At 42.7% G+C, this 22,764-nt stretch overlaps 1 pseudogene; it reads right to left on the bottom strand.

Moving 5' to 3' along the window:
- Positions 1-10,959: 10,959 nt before the first annotated feature.
- On the bottom strand, positions 10,960-22,466 carry LOC109705808 (annotated as a pseudogene).
- Between the last annotated feature and the right edge of the window lie 298 nt (positions 22,467-22,764).

Genomic DNA, 22,764 nt, shown 5'->3' with positions numbered 1-22,764 from the left:
GTGGATTTTGTTATTGTTTGGCGACATTTTATCAACTATCAAAATTAGCTCTTGCGTAATTAAACTCATTATCTTCGCCAATGTAGTATGAAATTTCTTTCTTTTCCCCCCTAAGATCAGCTCTGATCAAGGGCTATTAGACTTGTTTCTTTTCCCCTATGTTCTTTGCCTTAAGAATTTAATATTAGCATTTACATATTGTGGACAGCAGATTACCGATCAGCAAGAAGGGCCGCCTTACAAAACAACTGTCGCTGAGTAAGTATATTTTTGCCCTTAATGGAGTGTTTGGTAGATATGCAACAAGATTCAATATTAATACTTTGACACGCCAACTTCAACTAGCTAATTGGAGTCAAAGGTATCTAATGGCATAACAATTCCTTGTTCTTGTCTTATGTGTAGCTATGAGGAAGTATTGAGTCTTGTGGGTTTCAAGGCTCTCTCTATTGAAGATAATGAGTTCTGTGATGTAATTGTTTGTCTAGTCTTACCAATTGCTTTATATCTCATCTAAAAAGTTTAATTAGCAAATTATACTTCAGAAATATATCAACTATTGGTAGAATTTTCTATCACTAGAATTGTAGAAATGTGAACTGTCTTGCTAGCTTGCATAGCCCACAGCTACAAGCTTTTGTGTGGGGGGTTACCTCAAAGCTTCAATCCCTTGATCTTGTCAAATATTACTAAAATACGTCGAGTGATGTGAAAGTCAGAATGTTCACTTTGAAAGAGCTGCTCTGATCTGTTCTGCCTTTCAGCACAGTCCACAAAATTGACTTTGTGGTCAGTTATTACTATCCCCCATAGCGGAACAATCTTTATTCCTCAACCAAGCACAAATAGGATTAACCATCAATCAGAACTTGGTCTTTTACATTATTAATTATTGTGCGGATATGCTTTATGGTATTTATATATTGTTAACTATTGTCTTCTTATTTGTTGATGAACAGTACAACCTAACTTCTATATTTTTCAGAAATTTGATATGATGATTTTTATTTGGTAATTTCAGATACTAATTTTATGACTTCTTTTTGGTTGATCCAGATCAGCTGGAGCTGCGGAAATTGAAGTGGGGAGCAAGACATGCGGTGTTTGTTATTTTTTTGCTACATTTTGAACAAGTATTTTTTGTTAGAACTTATGTTTGAAATTTAATTTGAATTCTGAGATTGTAATTTGAGAGTTGAGACTATTTGTTATACAAATTATTAATGCTTTTTGGTTACTAATATTTTTTAATATTTCAATTCATTGTAGTATTTAGTTGTTAATCAAGTATTTTAATATTAATTTAATTGCCGCTATAAGCTTTATTAATTAATCATTTAGTATGTTTTTTGCGGCAATTATAATTAATTGTAGCGGCATTTATAATAGTTGTTATTGTATATTATTTAGCGGCATTTATAATAGTTGTTATTGTATACTATTTAGCGGTATTTATAATAGTCGTTATTGTATAATATTTAGCGGCATTTATTTGAATTTTTACCAACCGCCAGAATAAATGCCGCTAAAACTTTTAGCGACCATGCCAATAGCAGCAATTGTTAAAATTGCCACAAAATATTTTAGCGGCAATTGTAATTGCCGCTAATTTAAAAAATAATCGCCGGTAAAACATAGTTTTGTTGTAGTGGTGAGAAACTGCTTTTTTTTTTAGAAATAGGTAGCGCGTTACCTGCTTCATTCATTGAAAGAGTGAACTAAGCTACAGAGGTGAGGCAACATGGACCTCGAAAGCGGAAAAAAAAAAAAAATTAGCGATTACAGTGGTGCAAATTTAATGACAGATAGTGCTTCCATTGGTCCGCCAACAGTTTAATCTTATTTATACCCATAATAGTAATGTGAGAAACTACTAGAAATAATAGTAATGTGTTTTGGTCTAAGCGTAGCTTTGAGGTGCATGCATGTGTTAAGTTCTTAGTAACGCTCATGCATTTTAAAATATAAGCACAAAAGTACGTATATAATTAAGAAAGGGTAATAATTAAGCTTCTTAAGCTTAAATATATCAAGAGAAATTATTTCTCTCCCGCAGCATATCACCGCACTTTGAATCCCTCTTGGATCTTAATTATGGGATACTTAATTTGAATCCATCAACTTAAATATTAAAAGTACTTTTAAAAAATAGAAAATTTTGTAGCCTACAGGATACTAAAATATCAAAATAGGAGTGTTGAGCCAATCAGGCGCGGATAGGATCGGTGCGAATATTCCCTTCAAAAGCATCTATTCAGTCGTGCATCGGGAGCATCGGAAAAGTGTATCGCGCCAATTGAAGGAAGTTACGGTAAGCGCAAGAAGTTACATGCGGTTCCAATCGACTAGAAGTGGTCCGGAATATGAGGAGATAGTGGCCGATCATGTAAGAACAATAACTGACCGAGGGGACTATCTATAAATAGGGTAATAATACCCTAAAAAGAGGTCTTTGCCCCTGCGCACAAAAGATCACCCTTATTTTCCTGCATCTTTCTTTCTCGCATTTACTGCTTTCCCTAGGAGTAGTTCCTGTAACTTAGTATCCTAGAGTCTGTCTGCCCTTTGGGCATCACTCCGCTATAGATTAAAACCCTCTTTCCTGTACTTTCTCCGTTCTCTTTCAATAGAGGGTAGTGTCCGGCTCTTCAAGCCGACCAGTTCCTGTGCTGTATTAGCCATTCGGCTCATTCCTTGGCTGAAATTCTGACTTCTTTTGTTCATTCGGCTCATCCAGCCGAACCGAATTTGCTGTAGAGGTTTCGAACCCGGCTGACCCGATCCCTCGTCAGCCGAATCGCTTGATCAATCGAAGAGTACAAACTTCGAGGGTCACTATTCACAGCCGTTTCGCATCCCGACGCGCTCCCTGAGGAGGATCTTTGACCGGGTTAGGGATTAGAGATTTCGGCTACCAACAATTTATTGGCACGCCCAGTGGGACTCACATTTAAGGTAAATTTACATTTTATATAAATTATGGCTGATGATAACGCCATGAATCTCTGTAATAGGGTCATTCCTAGAAATTCTGGGAGCGAACAACCCAGTAATTCGGAGAATGCCATAGAGCGCCAAGCAGTTTTACCTGTCGAGGGTGAAACCAGTGGTCAATCTGGCCAACAGGAGCCTAGTTTGACCCAGGCGCTTGGACAAATGACTCAGGTCCTACAAGTTTTGGACCAAAATAGTCATGCGAGTACTGCATGGCTTGATGCCGTCTTGGCCGCAATTACGGCTTCTGACGAGAACATCGCCCGAATAGGGCAGTTCTTAACTCGGAACGAACAACCGATAACAGGCCTACAAGCGCCTGTAATAACACCAGTGTTACAAAATTTAGTAACACCGATAAGTGGTCAGCCCCAATACCAGGGGGCACCATATCAAGTGGTTTATAGACCGGCTGTCGGTAATGCCGGTCAACAACCAGAAGTAGCTTGGGGGTTACCTCCACCCCCTCCAGTAGCAGTGTACAAGCCTCAAAATGCAGGGGCTAGGGGGCAGGCTCCAAATGTACAAGGGGTTAATCCCGTGGTACAAAACATCGGTGTTCCACAACCACCGAATCCAGCACCAGCGCAAGTTCCTTTGCAGAGGATTAATAACGAGATTTATGCGCAAATAGAAGAAGCCATCCGGAATACTTTCGGAGTAAGTGCAAGGCCAACAATGCAGCCCGTATTCAGGTCACCATACCCTACAAATATAGATGTAGAACACCCATATTTGGCAAATTGGAAGATGCTGAAGTTTGACAAGTTTTCTGGCGACGAGTCCGAAAATACGGTCGAACACGTTGCACGGTTTACAGCTCAGTGTCGTGAGGCCGCGGCAGATCCGTTTTTAAAATTGAGGTTATTTAATACCTCATTAACTAAGACGGCTTTCACATGGTACATGAGTTTACCTGCTAATTCCGTCCGAGACTGGGACGAGTTAGAAGGTAAATTTCATAAACAGTTTTATAGAACGGAGCTAGAGCTGTCAGTTGCAGATTTGGCTCAATTCAAACAAAGAACAGGAGAATCGGTTGATGAATATTTGAACCGATTCAAGACTGCTCGAAGCCGTTGTTTCGTAAGAATGCCGGAATCAGAATTTGCCAAAATGGCATTCAACGGCATGCATTTCAAAATTAAAGATCATTTTGAGGATAAATTCTTTCCAAATCTTTTTGATTTGGGAGTTCGAGTTGCTCAATGTGAGCAATTTCGAAAAGGTAACAATGAAGATCGGCCCAGATAGAGCGGAAACAAAGATTGGAGCAAAGGAAAGGAGAAAAATATCTCTTTCTTTGAAGATTCTTCGGCTCATGAAGAGCCGAATTCGTCTGAAGAGAATGAGGATTCGGCTGATGAAGCCGAAATCTGTGCTGCCGAGATGGTGAGAAATAATCAACCGTACAAATGTGCTTTGTTAAAACCTACCAAATCAAGAGAGGCGAAAACACATGTGTCTGCATTTAGTTATTCGTTTGATATAGCAAAGACCGATCTGATTTTTGATCTGTTGCTAAAGGATGGACGAATTAAACTACAGAAGGGTCAAACCATACCTCCGGTAGAAGAACTAAAACGCAGAAGATATTGTAAGTGGCACCACTCGTGGAGCCATAAAACTAGTGAATGCACTGCCTTCAAGAGGCAGATACAAAAAGAAATTAATGAAGGTCGGCTTATTTTTGCCGACCAAGAAAACAAAAATATGGAAATTGATAAAAATCCTTTTCCACCACAGGTTAACGTGGTGAACATGAAGGGAAAGGGAAAGGCTACCGCCAAGAGACAAATTCAAGAAGAAATTGAAGAGGGTCGGCTTATTTTAGCCGACCTGCAAATTAAAAATGAAGAAGTTGATAAGTATATGCTTTCTTTTCAGGACATAACAATGGATGCCAAAGGAAAGGCGACTACTGCAAGACTAACTGCCGATGATGTCGCTCATGCGAAGAGGAACCTTCGGCTATGCATAAGGTGCAAGGCTGAAATAACGAAGAAAGACTGGGAAGCCATTGTCAATGCCAAGAAAAGAGGCAACGAGTGGAATGAGTTGATGGCATTCCCCGAGGAATGGGATGACATTCCTGACGGTGAAGATCAAGAAGAAGAAGGCTCAGACGAGGCCTCCAATGATACTGAACTGGAAGTCAAATCGGTTCAATGCAAACAAGACATATTGATGCAAAAGATTCTGCATGATTATTACAACAACAAGCGTGGCGAGCGTCAAGGCCGATGGGACTACCAGGATAGACCATTCGGCTCCAAACAAAGGTTCCCTGGATATCGGCCACACTGGCAACAGCAAGCCAGGCCGAGACCAGAACCAGAATTCGAGGGAATGACCGAGGGAGACAGAATTCCTTGGTCGGAGGCTAGTCAACAAGCTCGGCATTCAGCATTGGCCGAGACCTTGGGAAAGAAGAGAAATTTTGAAAAATTATTTGAGAACAGTAAAGGTACCGGCGAATGTGCTAGTGGATGAATGGCACGAAGTTGAGATTAAACCATCGGCCAAGTGGCAGGGGCCAATGTTAACGAAAACTCAAAAGCGTCGGCAGCAGAGGATGCAAGCCGAGGCAAAACAACACTACGAATAAGCGAAAGGGATAAGGCTCAATGTATGAAGGCGCCTTGATGAGCAGTCACACCCTTTTCGCCCAATGAGAAATGACCACGAGGCAGGTGGCTCATCGCCTGCCCCTCTGATGAAGTCAAGGTTAGAACGGCCAACCGAGGCTGAGTCAGAAGAAAAATGACCAGGAGGGAGTTAGAAGACAAAATAGCTTCCCTCGAAACGATGATCAAGAGAGAAAGATGGCCCCCTAAGGAAAGGGAGGTCCAGATGGAGAGTGATTCTTCTGCCGAAACGGCTAAAGAATCTGAAGAGAATAAACAGAGAATTAAAGGAAAGTCGGCCGAAGAGTCACCGGCTGAGGTGAATATGGTATATGCTCTGCCTCAAATGGTGGACATCAACATGGAGGACATCGGCCACACCAATTGGGCCGATGCTGATGCAGATCAAATTTCGTTTGTTAGAGTAACAGAGAAGGGGGTTCAATTAATCATCTCCAAAGATGTCAATGGTGTGGTGGCTGATGAAGAGCCACCTAGGTGGTTAAAATGGAGTCTGAAAAATTGAGAATAGAGGCTTATCAAGAGCCTCGACGGGATAAGCCGATCAACAAGATCGGCTATGAGAATGATTCGGCTGCCATAGCCGAGTGGTAATGCTTGACAATTCGGCTAATAAAGCCGAAGGAGTTATAAAAGATTCGGTGTACAAGGCCAAAAAAGAAAGCAGATAAAGTCGGTCATCAAGACCGACAAATTACACGAAATGAATAGGCAAGCAAAAGAATTGGATCTAGAAGAATCGCCTATTAAAGTCGGTGAGAAAAAGCTAGAGACCCAAGATTCGCTGATAGAAGTAAACTTGGGATCCCATGAAGTCAAGAGACCGACATATATAAGTGCTAAGCTATCAGCTCAACAACAGGAAGAGTTGAAGACGCTGTTGAATGAGTACAAAGATTGCTTCGCCTCGAGTTATGAAGAAATGCCAGGTTTAAGCCGAGAAATTATAGAGCATAGGTTGCCCATTAAAAAAAGGTTTAAGCCTTTTAAACAGCCGGCTCGTAGGTTTGAGCCGAGTATTGTACTCCAAATTAAGAATGAAATAGAAAATCTTTTGAAGGCCGGATTTATTAGAGCGGCCCGTTATGTCGATTGGGTGTCTAATATAGTTCCAGTACGCAAAAAGAATGGCAAACTTGGAGTTTGTATCGATTTTAGGAACGTGAACTTAGCCACACCTAAAGATGAATACCCAATGCCAATAGCCGATATGTTAGTAGATTCGGCTGCCGGTAATGAAATTCTGTCTTTTATGGACGGACATGCTGGTTATAATCAAATTTATATTGCTGAGGAAAATATGGCTAAAACGGCTTTTAGGTGCCTTGGTTCGATTGGAACCTTTGAATGGGTTGTTATGCCGTTCGGCTTAAAGAATGCCGGAGCTACTTATCAGAGAGCAATGAATTTTATTTTCCATGATTTAATTTGCAAAATGTTGGAAGTATACATTGACGATATAGTCGTAAAATCCAAGTCACAAGCCGAACATTGGATTGATTTAAAGCTCACTTTTGAAAGAATGGGAAAATATAATTTGAAAATGAATTCTTTGAAATGTGCTTTCAGAGTTTCAGTAGGAAACTTTATAGGATTTTTAGTGCACAAAAAAGGGATCGAAATCGATAAAAATAAGGCGAAAGCGATAATAGAATTACTGCCACCAAAGTGCAAAAAGGAACTGCAAAGCCTGTTAGGGAAGATCAATTATCTTCAGCGGTTTATATCCAACTTGGCCCGAAGAATAGGGGTGTTTACCCTACAACTTCGGCTAAAAGATAAAGAAGAATTAGTTTGGACAGAGGAACAGCAAGGGACATTTGAAAATATAAAAAGATATTTATCAAACCCTCCGGTATTGGTGCCTCCAAAGTCAAATCGGCCGATGAAATTGTATATTTCGGCTGCAGAGGAAAATCTTGGGTGTTTATTAGCCCAAGAAAACGAAGAGAAGGAAGAACAAGCCATTTATTATTTGAGCCAACGTCTTTACGATACCGAGAGACGGTATTCGGCTATTGAAAAATTGTGTTTGGCTTTATACTATTCATGCACAAAGCTAAGATACTATATTTTACCAACTGAGGTATCGGTAATATGCAAAACCGACTTGGTAAAGTATATGTTGGCCAAACCTGTATTAAGGGGTCGACTTGGAAAATGGATGCTGGCTTTGTCTGAATTCTCCCTTAATTATATTCCAGCCAAAGCTGTTAAAGGACAAGCGATAGCTGACTTCTTGGCTGATCATCCATGTGTGGAAATTGAAGAGCCGAAGCAAAATTTAGTCGGTTGTCAACCTTGGACACTTTATTTTGACGGCTCAAGAACAGCTGAAACAGCAGGAGCTGGAATAGTTATCCAATCTCCTAAAGGGTATTCATGCCAATTTGCTTTCGAGCTAGATTTCGACTGCTCTAACAATCATGCCGAATATAAGGCCTTAATAATTGGCCTAGAAATTTTACAAGAAATGAAAGCAAAGTCAATCAAAGTCATCGGTGACTCACAGCTAGTAATCAAACAAGTGAATGGAGAATACCGATATGAAAATCCGAATTTACAAAATTATTTAAGGAAGACATTAGAGTTACTATGTGAATTCAGAGAGACTGAATTCGAACATTTGAACAAACAGAAAAATGAAAAGACAAATGAGCTAGCTCAGTCGGCTTCAGGATATAGAGAGCCGAAGTCAGAGTCAATAGTAATACAGAGGAGGTTGCTACCTTCGGTTCATGTACGAAGACCGATTATAGCTCCTATAGAAGTGAAGGAAGATTGGAGAAAATTATTAATCAAATACCTGGAGGATCCTAATACAAGGGTCGATTATAATATTCGAAAAAGAGCTCTCGGCTATTGTTTGTTAGATGGTCAACTTTACAAGAGAACAGCCGAAGAAGTTCTATTAAAATGTTTAGGACCTGAAGAAGCTCTGTTGATAATGGGAGAAACACATGAAGGAATATGTGGAACCCATTTAGCCGGAAAAAAAGTTAAGATGGACAATTCGGCACTTAGGATATTATTGGCCAACAATGCATCAAGATTGTATAGAATATGCCAAAGGTTGTCAGGATTGTCAATTTCATAGCTCAATCCAGAGAGTTCCGGCCTCTGAGATGTATGCAATCATCAAACCATGGCCTTTTCGAGGTTGGGTCATGAATTTAATTGGAGAAATTCAGCCGAACTCCTCGGCTGGTCACAAATTTTTAATAGTGGCTGTCAATTATTTCACCAAGTGGGTGGAAGCAAAACCCACTTGGTTGGTTACCCAAAAAGAAATTATAGATTTTGTTGAAGATCATATAATTCATCACTTTGGGATTCCCGAGACAATTACGACCGATCAAGGGACAATGTTCACAGGAAGACAGTTCGTTCGGTTCATTGAGTCTCGAAGATAAAGTTGCTCCATTCGTCTCCCTATTATGCCCAAGCGAATGGACAAGTAGAAGCAGCGAATAAAATAGTCATCAACCTTATGAAACGACATATCGGAAAGCATCCGAGAAAATGGAATGAAAAACTTTTCGAAGTATTATGGGCATGCCGAACTTCAGTGAAAACGGCAACAGGGATAACACCATTCCAATTAGTTTACGGACATGAGGCCGTAATTCTAGCCGAGATAACAGTTCCTTCTTTGAGGACAGAAAAGCAAAAAGATTTGTCGGCTGATGAATACAGTAATTTAATGAAAGACAAAGTAGAGGAAGTATATGATACTCGGTTGATAGCTTTAGATAATATGCAAGCATACCAAAGCCGAGTGCGTAGTGCATACAATAAGAGAGTTTAATCAAAGATATTTGTCGTCGGTGATTTAGTACTTCGGCTGGTTTTTCCAATCGGTCAAAAAGACCGAACGTATGGAAAATAGTCTCCAAATTGGGACGGGCCATTTCAAGTCAGCCGAATCACAAGAGGAAATGCATATTATTTGCAGAACAGAGATGGGTTAAAAAATAAAAAATCAATCAACGAAAAATATTTAAAGAGATATTACCCATCTATGTGGGAAAATAATCAAAGTCAAAGTTAGAATATTACAAGCCGAATCAAGATAATAAATCTCTAAGTTGGTTCCATTCGGCTATAAGATTAGCTTGAGCGGTTTCGGCAGCTTTTCGTCGGCGTTTCATTAAGGTATGCACCTTATAGAGCTGAGAGAGCTCTTCTTGAATTTTCATTTCTTTTTCTCTCGTAGATTTCAATTGTTCCCCTAGTTGGAGTCGGCGTTCAGAAGTTTGCGCCAGAGTAGATTCAGCCGCAGCTAATTCTTCTTTAAGGGTTAGAATGCACTGCCGTAAAGTCGATTCCTGGTTTGCCAGAGATTGATCTTCACGGTTCACTTCAGCACACTACAACAAAATTAAGTTTTAGCGGCGATAATTTTTTAAATTAGCGGCAATTATAATTGCCGCTAAATGATTCCGTGGCAATTACGATAATTGCCGCTATTGGTAGGGTCGCTAAAAGTTTTAGCGGCATTTATTCCAGCGGTTGGTAAAAATCCAAATAAATGCCGCTAAATATTATACAATAACAACTATTATAAATGCAGCTAAATAGTATGCAATAACAACTATTATAAATGCCGCTAAATACTATATAATAACAACTATTATAAATGCCGCTATAATTAATTATAATTGCCACAACAAATATACTAAATAATTGATAAATAAAGCTTATAGCGGCAATTACAATTAATATTAAAATACTTAATTCACAACTAAATACTACAATAAATTGAAATATTAAAGTATAGTAATAACCAAAAAGCATTAATAATTTGTATAACAAATAGTCTCAACTCTCAAATTACAATCTCAGTATTCAAATTAAATTTCGAACATAAGTTTTAACAAAAAATATTTGTTCAAAATATAGCCAAAAAATAACAAACACCGCATGGTTGAAACTCTTGCTTCACACTTCAATTTCCGCAGCTCCAGCTGTTCTGGATCAATCAAAAAGAAGTCATAAAATCAGTCCGAAATTACCAAATAAAAATCATCATATCAAATTTCTGAAAAATATAAAGGTCATAACTCATAACTCGAATAAACTTTAGCTTCAGGATACACCAGAGGCACCCAAGTCATACTAGGGCTACTTAGCCCTTTTCTTTCCATCACTTCTCGCTGCCTTCCGGTACAAAGACAATTATACATGCCCAAAACAATGATCAGAGAATAAATTCTCTCTAACCGGCCAGCATCTCGCTTGGAAACTGCTCTCCGCAGATCCTCATCTAAAAAGTCCAAATTAGATAGATTATCATCTTCTAAATCTGCATTTCAAGTTGGCCTTTCTAACTTTGTACCACTGAATGCGACATTTGGTGTGCTATGTCATGCCTCAACTGCAGCAACAATTTCCTTGTCCGTTGTATCGAAAGCAACAATCTCTTCAGAAACATTCTCCGCTGTTTCACTTCCCGAATCATGCTTCTTCTCTGTGTCGTTTTGCATTAATTTCTCTTTTAACTTCGTCATGACCTCATCCCGAACACCTTCATTCTCAGCAAAATAGCGTTTAATGGCATCTTTCCCACAAAAACTCTGGCCATTGAAATTGTAGAAAGCACCGCCAGCTTTCGTTATGAAGTTTTGCTTGAGAGCCAGGTCAATTATTTCTGAGTCGCGGCATATCCCTTTTCCAAATTCGAGCTCAAACTGAGCAGTCTTAAATGGTGGGGCGTGTTTATTCTTCACAATCTTCACCAGAACTTGGCTACCTACCGTCTGAAAGTAGGGAAAAAAAAAAGCATCTATAAATGTACTAAATGCAATTGAGTTACATTGGCTCAATGCCAAATTAAAGGTAATAGCAAGATGTAAATATTTACAATGTAGTAGTTGCTTACCTCTTCACCCTTTTTAACCAAGCCAATTCGTTTGATATTCAGGCGGATAGACGCGTAAAATTTCAACGCATTACCCCCAGAGGTAACTTCAGTTGGCCCTCCAGATCCACCAAACGCGCTCACCTTTGACCTCACCTAAGTAAAACCAATAATCCAAATAATATGCAAATCTTGGTAAGAAATTAGTTCGACAAAGCACACAGCCCCTCGTCAAGAAATTACTGACTTATTGCCTATTATATTTGGCAAATAGTGTGGCATAATATTAAAGTATCATGAAACTGGATTCTTCGTGTAAAATACAAATTTATGATACAACTACCCTTTATGATACAACTTCTCTTTATCTTAGGGCGCAAGCCAACTAACCACTTCATGTGAGAAAAGAATACTCATCGAAGCCAATTCTCAATAGTTACATCTAAGAGTAAATTAAAGATTTCCAATTTGAACGATTACATACATTTTTGTTAAACAAAGCGTTGAGTCAATAATCATTTAGAGTTTCAAGTGAATTGTAAATGGTTATTTTCATTCTTAAATGAAGAAGAGGAACTCAATGTAAAAATGAAATGCTAACAAGTGAAGAATGAAAGATATGGATCCCGGGGATCTAAAAGGCAAGTAACACCTAGAGAGGGGTGAATAGGTGTAAAAACGGCAAACTCAAAAATCTCGATGCAAATAAAACAAACTAGCGGAAAATAAAATAGAACACCGAGAATTTAACGTGGAAAAACTCCAAACCGGAGTGAAAAACCCACGGGACCGATCACGCGAAGAAAATCCACTAAGAAAACTTAAGTACAAGTGATTTTGACAAAAATACACGACTCAATTTACCGAATTCCCGTTGATGGTGATCTTCGCCGGTCCTCGATCGATAGGAATCCTCCAACCGATCCTGCCGCAACTCCTTGCAGCGTCAATGCCTCAACTCCTCGAAGCGTCCACCGAATCCTCGGCTTCACGCGAGATCCACGCGCCGAACCTCCTTCCGGAGCTTGTAGAATCGAAGATTTGTGGTGATTTAATCTTTGAATCCCATAAGCGATGAGGGTCTACCTCTTAATCAAGCATCTACTAGATTCTCGTATGAGTTCTCAAGTAAAAACGAAGAATCAAGTCGATCGTTGATTGTTAGAAACTAGTTATAGGAATAGAATCATAGGAACGGAAAAAATAAGTTTCTAGAATTTTGAATGAGTAGAAATTTAAAGCCTTAAACTTTAAGATGACCCCCATCGCTTATTTATATGTTTAAAAGACTTGAAGTAGACTAGGATTGCAAAAAGTCCTTTTTTAAAAACATGTGTCGTCCTCAGAGACCGGTCTTCTCAAGGAGACCGGTCTGTGAGAGACCGGTCTCTCAAGTGAGGGACCGGTCCCTCGCTGCGTGACAAAGATCACAACGTTCGGGAACCGGTCTCTCAAGCCAGAGACCGGTCCCTCGCTGCGCGACAGAAATACCAACGTTCGGGAACCGGTCTCTCATCTCAGGGGACCGGTTGCCTCAACGTTCATGCAGTGAGGACCTTAGGGGAACCGGTCTCTCAACCTCAGGGACCGGTCCCAGAACACATAAAAGTTCAGTAAAATAGTTTTAAAGCAATCTAAGCCTTCTGAACTTATTACAACTAAACATCTTCACCATAAATCATCTATTCTTCATACCTGAAGTGTCGAGCTTTCCGAATGAGTCTTTGTTCTCCAATTTGAATCTTTTCTTCAAACAATCGCAATCAATTCTTCAAGACTCCATTCAACATTACGAAATCCGCCAACCTATAAAATCCTTCACAAAGAAGTCTATGGTAAGTGTAGGCACACAAGTAAAGATTAAATGTGGATATCATAAAGCATTTATATATGCATTCATACGCTTAATGGGTAAAGTTCTGCTGTTCGTGCTTCGGGCCTATGACCCTTGTAACAACAATTCGAAGAGTGAGAGAACCAACCAAATGAACTTTGAACAATATATATACACTTAGATACCTGATTTATAAATAGCAAAATTGTCTGGGAAAGAGAGAGAGAATGGCTCAGTTTGCGAAGAGCTTGACTCATCAACCTAGCATGGAGGGCCACGTGTGCATCTCCCATCACGTGCATCTCCCTTCTCACCATCCAGTTCACTTTTAGGGACAAGTGCTGCTACCTGTCATTCCATAGTTTGGGTAAACAAAAGGTTCAAGGTTATGCAGATAACTATAGAAAAAACAGATTATTCCGTAGCGCATGTAATGTGGAAAAAAGAATGAACTAAATCTCTTATAAGGAACAGAACAATAGGCAGCACATATGCTGCCTCAGCGAGAGTAAGTAAATTTCATCACGCATCGCATACCACGGATTAAACAGTGTTAGGCATAAGAAGCGAACAGCAGTAAGAAAGTTAAAAACAGACTTCGTAAGAGACTTATTTCTTCACCATCTGACTAACCAAATATTTCCTCCAAACAAGGATCGCTGTGCTAGTAATCCACAAGCACTGTAGAGCATACCGGCACCAAGCTAATGTCAGCATACCCCTTTGTGCCAGTGGCACAAAGCAGTCACACTGACATGATTCAGCATAGAATCCTTTAACCCCTTTTCCATGGAAAAATAACTTTCTAACTTTGTTTTCATTTCTCCAATTGAAGTAAATATGAATCAAATGGTCCCATCAAATTTAGTAAGAACAGACATCAAATTTGAAAAACAATTCATACAATGAACAGAATGGGTGACCCATGCCATCTTTGCCTCCAAGTAGTTAGTCAGATGAAGCCCACTAAAACTAGTATAATTTATTCGCATAGCTTTTCACTACTGCTTGATGATTCACATACGTTTAGGATTATAGGAGAGCCTTAGAGCCAATTCTCAAACTTTGGCAACTCAGCCTCAACCTGATACTAAGAGAGATCAGCTGAATCAAGTATCATTCTGCCATACAACTGGAATTGTCTCAGTTTGTTAGCTTGAGGATATTCCAATCATTCTAATGTCCAATGATTTTGCCATTTTATCACGGTTATTTTAGGATGCACTTCATTTCACCATCGTTAGTTTTCAAGTAACAAACTCATTGTGGCTTTCTCACCAAGCACAATATTAACGCTTTTAAGCTCATACTAGATAAATATAAGAAGCAAACTCTATACAATACTAATTAAATTACACAGAAGCAATCCAAGAATGGTGAGCCAAATGGGGTGAATATTAATCACAACATATAAGTAGAAAGTGAAAAATATTTGACGAAACAAAATGAAAACCAGCCCATAATAAAAGAGAAGAAAACAGCATTAAGGGACTTACACTGTCTACAACCACGACATCAACAGAACCACTACGAATCCGGATATCGACAAGACTAAGTGCCTGCTCACCAGAATCGGGCTAGAAAGGAGTAAATTGTCAGTTTTTACACCAATGGACTCTGCCAGTGCTGGATCTAGAGCATGCTCAAAGGCACGATAACCTAGAAATATGACAAGAAAGCAATAGAGGTCAATAAGTACAGAATAAGAATATGAATCAAATATAGAAGCTCACACATAGAACCATTCAATATAATTTAAAATGTTTTTAAAAAAGACAAAAGCACAAGAAGATTTTATACTTCTTTATATATTGTTCTTCTGAAAGTACAAAGTTATAGGCACATGGGGATTGAAAGGCAACTCCAATACATCAGAAGTTATCATCCTTCTCCCTCCACAATTTTTATCTAGATGGAACCTTTCAGCTCCGTTACAACATAATATGAGCTTAAACCGTCAATTGAAGATAGATAAAGATCCAACCAGCTTGACCTGTAGGTTCCACAGGAAACCCATGTATAGAGTGGTTTGGCTTTTCCCAAAAATCTGGCACCAAGTTATCAAAAGCTAGCATCAAGTTGACAGCTTGTAATAAATGTTTGTTTCTTCCCAAGAGTGTTCTTACCTTTTGAGTTGTGTTATGCCAATCTAATATTGTTTTACAATTGACAAGTACCATCAAACATTATTTGAGAAAAAAATAAAATTTTTAATTATAATACATTTAGTTGAACTAAAATCTGACCATATTGGAACTGAAAGTAGAAGATAGCACCCATGTCATATTGGAGAGCTGTTATAGAGTGGATGATTGAACTTCATTTGCTTCCTACAGGATTCACACTTTCAATTATTGTCTTTCTCATGTTGCGTAAACACTTAAAATTTCTCTCAATCGATACATCAACTTATACACTTGAGATCAAAGGACCTAACAAATTATTGTATTCTTTCAATCTGTTATTCTGCCCAGTTAATTGTTAGCAAAAATATAAAAAAGGGAGAGGAATATGGACATAGTTACTGCATTCCAGATATTACCACCATAATTTTGTGCTTCAGCAATAACATGAAGAGCAAGAGTCGTTTTGCCTGAAGCTTCTGGACCATACACCTCCACCACACGTCCCTAGAAAAGAGAACCAAAAAGTCAACATAATTGTCACACCCCCCGCCCCGAGCCCGCTACCAATTTGGTCCGGATCGAGCGCGGCGAACGGACGCCGAACGGACAGAGTCTCCCCTGTCCGCCCAAGGCTCAAGCGACGAGATCATGTACACAAGTTCCCAGGAAATACACTCGTTTACATACATGATCAAACAATGATAGCGAGAGCACAAACAGTGCTAAACAAACAAGAACAAGCAACACATGTAAGACCTACAAGTGATAAAAGAGAGATGTACTTATCTATTGATCCATTTAACTTTATACAATTATTACAACTTAGTTTCTTTCAAAACTATACAATGTATATACAATCCTCTCAACCTCACCCTATACATCCAACTACTCTCAAAATAGTACAGGGTACAACTAATGCATTAGGAAAGTAAACCTCTACTAATGTCACTAGGGCGCTACGCCCTTGCCGCGATCCTCACCGGGGACGCTCGAACTCGGACCTGCAATATGGTGGAGTAAGAACTACGAATAGTTCCCAGTGGGTTCGGCCGCCGACTCCGCCGATCTCCCCACTAGGTCTTAAGCAGGCACAGATAGATATGCAGATAGATAGATATATAAAACTGAAAGCAGTAAAAGTAATGAGCAACTATAATCTATCAATGCCTCAATCCAGTGTAATGCATGCATGGAACTCATAGCAAGAAAGCTGACTATCACACTACCATGATCAACAACAAAGTCACTCATCTGGTTACCCAATCTCTCGGCGAACGCAAGGTTCGCTCACAGTCTCACGTCTCTAAGTCTCATAGGGGAGGTGGCTAGCTATTCACCTACCCCGAGACCGCCTGCGGACACTACACTGGTCCAAGGGCACTACACTGGCCCCCTCGCGTGCCAAACTCCGGAGTGCACTACCTGTGAGGAGCTACCTCCACAGGTGCAGACAGGCTAAGTGAGCTCGATCCAATCTCATGAACTGGGAACACCCTATCCAACCAGGGGTGATAGCAACATAGTATCTCAACTATACTAGTGTTCTCATGCCACTCTTGCACTATTTAATGCCACTCGTTCAATGTTTAGGGTTAACTAGATGCCACTCGTTCTCTTGACAAGTTCTTGATACACTAGTTTCCAATACACTAGGTTCATATTCACATAAACATATTCATCATATATAGGGCGAACTATCTCATAGTATTCAACTCATGCATACTAGGTTTTCATTCATGGTATCCACAACCTAAACATCACTAGCATGCAAGGATATGCACAATCACATGTAACACCCTATAATACTATATCACAATATGTAAATAATCGATAATGATACTCAGACATAAAGAGTAGCCCGACTGCTTCGGGATGGCACTCCCCCACCTCGTGGTGATGCCGCGACTCTTCGATTGCGATTCGCCGACGTTTCGACGCCTCGTTGGCCTTCTAGGCGAAAACGAAGCTCCGAAGGTCTTCTCGGCGATAACTCCGCACCCACTCGACGGATCGACGAACCGTCTTCGCCGACGCGTTCAGAGACCTAGCAATTAGGTTTGCGACCCATCAAATTAGATCAAAACCCTAGATTTGCCAAAATCCCATTTCTGAGCCCTAGATCTCAATACTGGAGAAATCCGCGGTGCGAGCTTCGATTTCGAGCTCGAACCTTCTCCCTAGCTTCAATAGATTCCATTTGAACCAATTCCAAGCTATAAAACCCTAACTTCCAAAATCCACCATTAAAGTGTTTGAGGTTTACCTCAATACCAAGCTCCAAGCTTGAAGAGGGGGAGAAGAAGATGATCTTCTCCTTCTTCTTAGTCTTCTCCTTCTCTTTCTCCTTCTTTTCCTTCCTCTCCTTCTTCTTCTTCTCCTTTTTCTTCTTTTCCTTTCCAGAGAGAGAGAGAGGAAGAGTGTGAGAGAGGGAGAGAGCAACTGAGGGAGAGAGAGGGGTCCCCAAGCCCTCATATAGGCCATTTTGCAACTAGCCCCCTCAACTTTTCATTTCCTGAAACAGCCCTCCCTGGGCCATTTTCGCAGTGAGGGACTGGTCCCTGCTCGGGGAGACCGGTCCCCGAAAGCTGCACAACAAGGCAGAGGGGATTTCGCGTTCGGGAACCGGTCCTTGCCTGAGAGACCGGTCCCCGGGAGACCGGTCCTTGTCCGAGAGACCGGTTCCCGAGAGCAATACCTCTGGGACTTAGCCAAATTTCGGCTCCTCACGCTGGGCCAACATTCGGGAACCGGTCCCTGCCGGCCAGGGACCGGTCTCATCAGAGACCCTCGCAGCCCAGCCTGATGGGACCGGTCCCTCCCTGCTAGGGACCGGTCCCCGAGAGCATTTCTGCTCCAGTGCAGCTTTTTCACTGGGGCTCTCGCGGACACCTCCTCAATGCACCTTATGCATTGTGATCACCTTCGGACTTTCCGAGGCTTACACGCTCGACAATCAGTCGATTCTTAGCGAAGTCTAATCCTCGGATTTCGAGAATTCACTTCCCTTACATTCTCCCCACCATAAAAGAGTTTCGTCCTCGAAACGAACTCAACGACATTAAATTCGTCCAGAATTTAAACTCTAAACTCATACCTTAGCTCAGTCCTCAAATAAGTGAGGATGATTCGCTCTCATCTCCTCCTCGAGCTCCCAGGTGGCTTCGCGATCACCATGATTGCTCCACCGGACTCGAACATAGGGAATTTCACGACTTCTCAACTTGCGCACTTCCCGAGCTAGAATCTCCACCGGAAACTCCTTGTAGCTCATGTCTTCTTGCAGTTCCGGCGGCTCGTAGACCAAGACGTGCTCAGGATCATGTACGTACTTGCGGAGATTGGAGACGTGGAACACATTGTGCACACCCGCAAGCTTGGGTGGCAACACAAGCCGGTAAGCCACCGTCCCAATCCGCTCCAAGATCGTAGGGGCCAATATAACGAGGACTCAACTTCCCTCGCACCCCAAACCTTTTCACGCCTCTCATCGGCGAAACTTTCAAGAAGACGCGGTCACCCACCGCGAATTCCAAGTCTCTACGGCGCTTATCCGAATAACTCTTCTGTCGAGATTGCGCCGTGAGCAATCTCTTGCGAGCAAGGTGGACTTTCTCCTCCGCCTCTCGCAACACGTCGGGACCGAATTCCGCCCGCTCGCCCACATCACTCCAATGAATGGGAGATCGGCACTTCCGCCCATAAAGAGCCTCGAACGGTGCCATCCCCACACTCGCGTGATAACTATTGTTGTAGGCGAACTCGGCCATCGGCAGGTGCTTACACCAACTCCCCTTGTAATCAATGGCACACGCCCGCAACATATCCTCCAGGGTCTGAATGGTTCTCTCTGTCTGCCCATCAGTCTGAGGATGAAAGGCGGTACTGAACTCGAGTCGCGTGCCAAGGGCTTCCTGCAGGCTTCTCCAAAAGTGTGAAGTGAACTTGGGGTCTCGATCTGATACAATCGACTTCGGCACCCCATGTAACCTCACAATCTCGTCGAGGTATACTTGCGCGAGCTTATCACCTGCCCAAGTATTGTGGATCGGCAGAAAGTGCGCTGATTTCGTCAAGCGATCCACAATTACCCAAATCGCGTCGTGGCCACCCGTCGAACGAGGTAAGCCGACGATGAAATCCATCGATATGTCATCCCATTTCCAGACGGGAATAGATAAACTTTGCAGCTTCCCCGCTGGAAACCGGCGCTCCGCCTTCACCTGTTGGCATACTAGACACTTCGCTACGAAGCGCCCAATATCAGTCTTCATTCCCGGCCACCAGTATAGTGTCTTCAGCTCGTGAAACATCTTGGTGCCGCCCGGGTGGTCGACATAAGGAGACCAATGCGCTTCCTATAAAATCAACTTGCGAAGCTCCTCATCATCTGGCACACACCACCGGTTTCGAAACCGTAGTGCACCACTAGCATCCACACTGAAATCGCCGCCACGGCCACTTTCAACATTGTGCCGCACCTTCTGGAGATTCGGGTCCGCAGATTGTAAATCCTTGATCCTCTCCAACAAAGTGGGTTGGACCACCAACGTCATCAACCTAGTCGGAATTTCCGGAGCCACCACCTCAAGATCCATTCTCCCCATTTGCAACTGTAGGGGCGTCTGATTGGTAATCCACAGAGCGAGGTTCTCCGCCGACTTCCGACTAAGTGCATCCGCGACCACGTTCGCTTTTCCGGGGTGGTAGAGGATATCAACATCGTAATCCTTAAGCAACTCCAACCACCGCCGTTGCCGCATGTTCAGCTCCTTCTGGGTGAACAAGTATTTCAAACTCTTATGGTCGGTGTAGATCTCGCAATGAGCGCCATATAGATAGTGTCTCCAAAGCTTCAAAGCAAAGATCACCGCCGCCAATTCCAAATCATGTATGGGGTAGTTCTTCTCATGGCTTTTCAACTGACGGGATGCATAAGCAATGACCCTCCCGCCTTGCATCAGCACACAACCCAAACCCAGATAGGATGCATCACTATACACCACATAATCATCACCCTGCACCGGTAAGGCGAGTACTGGAGTTGAAGTTAATCTTTCCTTCAGCTCCTTAAAACTCCGGTCACACTCGTCGCTCCAAACAAATCTGGTGCCTTTCTGCGTCAAACGGGTGAGTGGAGTTACGATCTTCGAGAAACCCTCCACAAACCGTCGGTAATAACCTGCCAGGCCCACAAAACTTCGGACCTCAGCAACATTCGTTGGGCGTGGCCAATTCTCAATAGCCTCTACTCTCCTCGGGTCAACAGAAACACCGCCCTCGGAAACAACATGCCCGAGAAAAGCAACTTCCCGGAGCCAGAAGTCACACTTCTTCAGCTTTGCGTACAGCTTCTTCTCCCGAAGGATTTGAAGTACGGTACGCAAATGCTCCGCATGCTCCTCCTCGTCACGCGAATAGACCAAGATGTCGTCTATAAAGACTACGACAAATCGGTCTAAGCACTCCTTGAACACTCGGTTCATCAGGCTCATGAATGCAGCCGGGGCATTTGTAAGCCCAAACGGCATCACGGTAAACTCGTAGTGCCCGTACCGCGTGCGAAACGCGGTCTTCGAAACATCCTCTGGCTTAATCTTCAACTGATGGTATCCGGATTGAAGGTCAATCTTCGAGTACACTCGCGACCCCTGTAACTGATCAAACAAGTCATCGATGCGGGGTAACGGGTACTTGTTCTTCACAGTGACCTTATTCAACTCGCGGTAATCCACGCAAAGTCGAAAAGATCCATCCTTTTTGCGCACGAACAATACCGGGGCTCCCCACGGTGACACACTCGGCCTAATGAACTGCTTGTCGAGAAGATCCTGCAACTGATCCCTCAACTCCCTTAACTCAGCTGGTGCCATGCGATACGGGGCCTTAGATATCGGCGCAGTCCCGGGAAGCAAGTCTATCATGAACTCGATTTTCCGGTCCGGCGGCATCCCCGGTAGCTCTGCCGGAAACACATTCGGAAACTCTCGCACAACCTCCAACTCCTCCAGAGCCGGCACTACTCGGTCGACTTCCATAACGGTCGCCAAGTAAGCCATGCAACCGCTATTGACTAGCTTCCTCGCTCTTGTCGCCGACACCGTCGCGGCGAAGCACGAACTCTTGCAAGCTCGATACATGAACTCCTCGTGTCCCGGCTCCCGAAATGTGATCACTCTAGTCTTGCAGTCGATAGACACATAATACTTCGAGAGCCAGTCCATGCCTAAAATGACATCGAACTCCTTTAACCTCTTTAGCACCAACAGGTCGACCGGCATAATCCAGTCACCTACTTGTACTGGGCACGCCAAACACCGCTTCCTAACAAGGAAGGCTCGTCCGGGTCCTTCTACACGCCACACACTCTCCCCGAGACTAATCTCAATATCATGCACTTGTGCAAACGATCGGTTAATGAAGGAGTGAGACGCGCCAGTATCAAAAAGAGCTCTTGCTCGAACACCATTAACCAAAACCATACCTGCCACTACGTTGCGCTCCTCGGCTTCAACGGGCTCCTCTTCTTGCACTTGAGCGGCATACATCCTTCCACTCGGAGCCGATCGTGCAGGTTCAGGTTGACGTGGTGCCGCCGCACGCCCAGCCGACGCCGCAGCAGGTGGCATGGCATAACGAGCCGGAATTGCCGGGGCCGATGCAACAGACTGAGCAGGTAAAGCCCCTCCTTGAGGGCAGTCGCGTGCGATGTGCCCTGCTTGCCCGCATCTAAAACACTTTCCTCGGCGCTGATCACACATACTGGGTCGATGGTCACCGCCGCAAAAGATACATCGCTGCGCTCCACGGCCCTTCGGTTGCGATCGTGGATACTTCGGGGGCCTTCTCGAACTCGACTGTCCCCCCGAACCACCGCCCGGTCGCTTCTTCCCTTTATCCTTCTCGAACGCCTCACGGTCCTCACGCTCGCAGGCGTTCCCGTGCTCGACCCATAAGGCGCGGTCCAAAGCCTCCGCAAAAGTATGAAACTTGAAGGCATGCACCATCCGAAACACGCCGGGTCGGAGTCCTCTCACGAAGCAATCTGCTCGGTCTTGCTCCGTTGTCGCCACGTCCGGGACGCAGTTCAAAAGATGTGTGAACTCCCGCTCATACTCCCGAACTGTGCGGTTGCCTTGCTTAAGCTTCCTGAAGTCTTCCCGCATCTTTCTCTTATCGCTATCGGGAAAGTACTCCGCGAACATCAATCTTCGGAACTCCTCCCAATCGATCGGGGGAAGATCCGGAGATCGATCCTGCTTTACTCTCTTCCACCACACCCTGGCCCGCTTATCAAAGCAATGA

This window comes from Ananas comosus, unplaced genomic scaffold, assembly GCF_001540865.1.
Source record: "Ananas comosus cultivar F153 unplaced genomic scaffold, ASM154086v1, whole genome shotgun sequence".
NCBI classification, from domain to species: domain Eukaryota; kingdom Viridiplantae; phylum Streptophyta; class Magnoliopsida; order Poales; family Bromeliaceae; genus Ananas; species Ananas comosus.
The sequence above is the reverse complement of the archived record's forward strand: the minus strand, read 5'-3'. Positions and strand labels throughout refer to the sequence as shown.